Below are 2784 nucleotides of genomic sequence, written 5' to 3'. Positions count from 1 at the left end.
CTGGGTACCTCCGGGTACTTGGGGTTGGTTGAGGACTTGGTGAGCAAACACTTGATATACGTTCTTCGGATGTACTTCGGGTGTCACCTGTTGTCCGAGGCCACTTGCATGGTCAACGGTTGAGGTGGTGATGGCGGGTCGGTGCTGTAGGGTGCCGGCCTGTTGGCTGCCTTGGCCGGGTTGGTTGGTTAACACTTGATTGGGCTTGCACCCGAGGGTAATGGCACTTGAAGGTGGGTACTGGCCGGCTGACCTGGTGTGATGGTTGGTTGGTGAACACTTGGCGGTACTTGCACTTGGCTGTGCTTGGACTTGAAGGTGGGATCCGGCTGGCCTAGGCCATTGGTGGTTGGTTGGTGGGTTAGCCCTTAGCTGGGCTGGCTGGCTGGCTGGCCATCGGTGGTGTGGTGTGGTGAGGTGTGTGGAGTCGAGCATCGCGCGCCGTTGCCTTCTTCGGAGTGTTGTAGGTACGCAAGTGCTTGCAATGCAAAGAGGTTGGTGATGGAGTGACATTGCCTTCACCATGGAGTTGCGGGTACTTAGGTACTTGCAAGGAGATGGTGGTATGGTGGTGTTGCGTGTGTGGTGTTCGATTAGAAAGATATAATTTCTAAGTCCGGATTAGTGCTGTCAGTGGGGCCGCCGCTAACAGGTCCTGCACGGCCACCGTGGGGCTTGACTTGGCGCTATTCCGGACTTGGGGCGATCACGATGTCCCCGTGCGGGACTTAGAAGATGGAAGAACACAAGTACCCTTATCCCATGACTTGTGAGCGATTGGCATACGTTACCACATGAAGAGAAAAATTGGCTAAGTCCCGGATCCATATTATATGAAGAGAAAAATCGGCTAAGTCCCGGATCCATATTATATGAAGAGAAAAATTGGCTAAGTCCCGGATCCATATTATATGAAGAGAAATATCGGCTAAGTCCAGGATCCATATATAATAACCTAATAATCGGCTAAGTCCCGGATCCATATTATATGAAGAGAAAAATCGGCTAAGTCCAGGATCCATATATAATAACCTAATAATCGGCTAAGTCCAGGATCCATATATAATAACCTAATAACAGGCTAAGTCCAGGATCCATATTATATGAAGAGAAAAATCGGCTAAGTCCGAGATTGGGTCTGTCAGACATACACTTTCAAGATACCACACAAGCAAGCAAGATGGCCTAGTGATGGAACCATATAATATGAAGAGAAAAATCGGCTAAGTCCGAGATTGGGTCTGTCGGAAATACACTATCAAGTTACCACACAAGCAAGCAAGATGGCCTAGTGATGGATCCATATGATATGAAGAGAAAAATCGGCTAAGTCCAGGATCCATATAATATGAAGAGAAAAATCGGCTAAGTCCCAGATTGGGTCTGTCAGAAATACACTTCCAAGTTACCACACAAGCAAGCAAGATGGCCTAGTGATGGATCCATATGATATGAAGAGAAAAATCGGCTAAGTCCCAGATTGGGTCTGTCAGAAATACACTTCCAAGTTACCACACAAGCAAGCAAGATGGCCTAGTGATGGATCCATATGATATGAAGAGAAAAATCGGCTAAGTCCAGGATCCATATAATATGAAGAGAAAAATCGGCTAAGTCCCAGATTGGGTCTGTCAGAAATACACTTCCAAGTTACCACACAAGCAAGCAAGATGGCCTAGTGATGGATCCATATGATATGAAGAGAAAAATCGGCTAAGTCCAGGATCCATATAATATGAAGAGAAAAATCGGCTAAGTCCCAGATTGGGTCTGTCAGAAATACACTTCCAAGTTACCACACAAGCAAGCAAGATGGCCTAGTGATGGATCCATATGATATGAAGAGAAAAATCGGCTAAGTCCCAGATTGGGTCTGTCAGAAATACACTTCCAAGTTACCACACAAGCAAGCAAGATGGCCTAGTGATGGATCCATATGATATGAAGAGAAAAATCGGCTAAGTCCAGGATCCATATAATATGAAGAGAAAAATCGGCTAAGTCCCAGATTGGGTCTGTCAGAAATACACTTCCAAGTTACCACACAAGCAAGCAAGATGGCCTAGTGATGGATCCATATGATATGAAGAGAAAAATCGGCTAAGTCCAGGATCCATATAATATGAAGAGAAAAATCGGCTAAGTCCCAGATTGGGTCTGTCAGAAATACACTTCCAAGTTACCACATGAGCAAGCAAGTTACCACATGAAGAGAAAGCCGGCAAAGTCTGGGAATGTTACCACATGAACTGGAAAATGGGCAAAAACCTACCTTCACAGGGAACGTGAATAAGTAAGGCTGTAGACATCGGATCGACAAGCCAAAGACTGATATGGAAAGGAAATGAGTAGTACTAGCTTTCCTGAGAGTTGCAGAGCTTAGACTGCATATGAACGAAAGTTATTAAGCGTCAAAGTCAGAGAAGTTACCCAAAGGAACACAAGTTCCAACTTAGAGCATGTATACCGCCTAGACGGTAAGAGGTACGGCCAGGCTGAGGAATAAGGAAATGTTGGCAAACATGTTCCCTAACTATCCCCCGAAGACCGCAAAGCAATCCAACATCAACCAAGAAAGTTATAGCCCGATCAAGGAAACACCTACTTTGCACCGATATTGCACCAAATACATGTACCAAGCACCTTCGGTTGCATACCTGCAGGGGTTTACCATAGTAGGCCATGGAAGACCGATATACCGAACATAATCACTTTCTATCTCCTCGGGTGTTTGAGATAGCGCTTTGCGGTACAAGAACGAAAGTTAGACTTTATCTTGGTGCA

The sequence above is a fragment of the Anopheles coustani genome, unplaced genomic scaffold (genome assembly GCF_943734705.1).
Source record: "Anopheles coustani unplaced genomic scaffold, idAnoCousDA_361_x.2 scaffold_41_ctg1, whole genome shotgun sequence".
Taxonomy (NCBI): domain Eukaryota; kingdom Metazoa; phylum Arthropoda; class Insecta; order Diptera; family Culicidae; genus Anopheles; species Anopheles coustani.
This window is presented reverse-complemented; position numbering follows the sequence as displayed.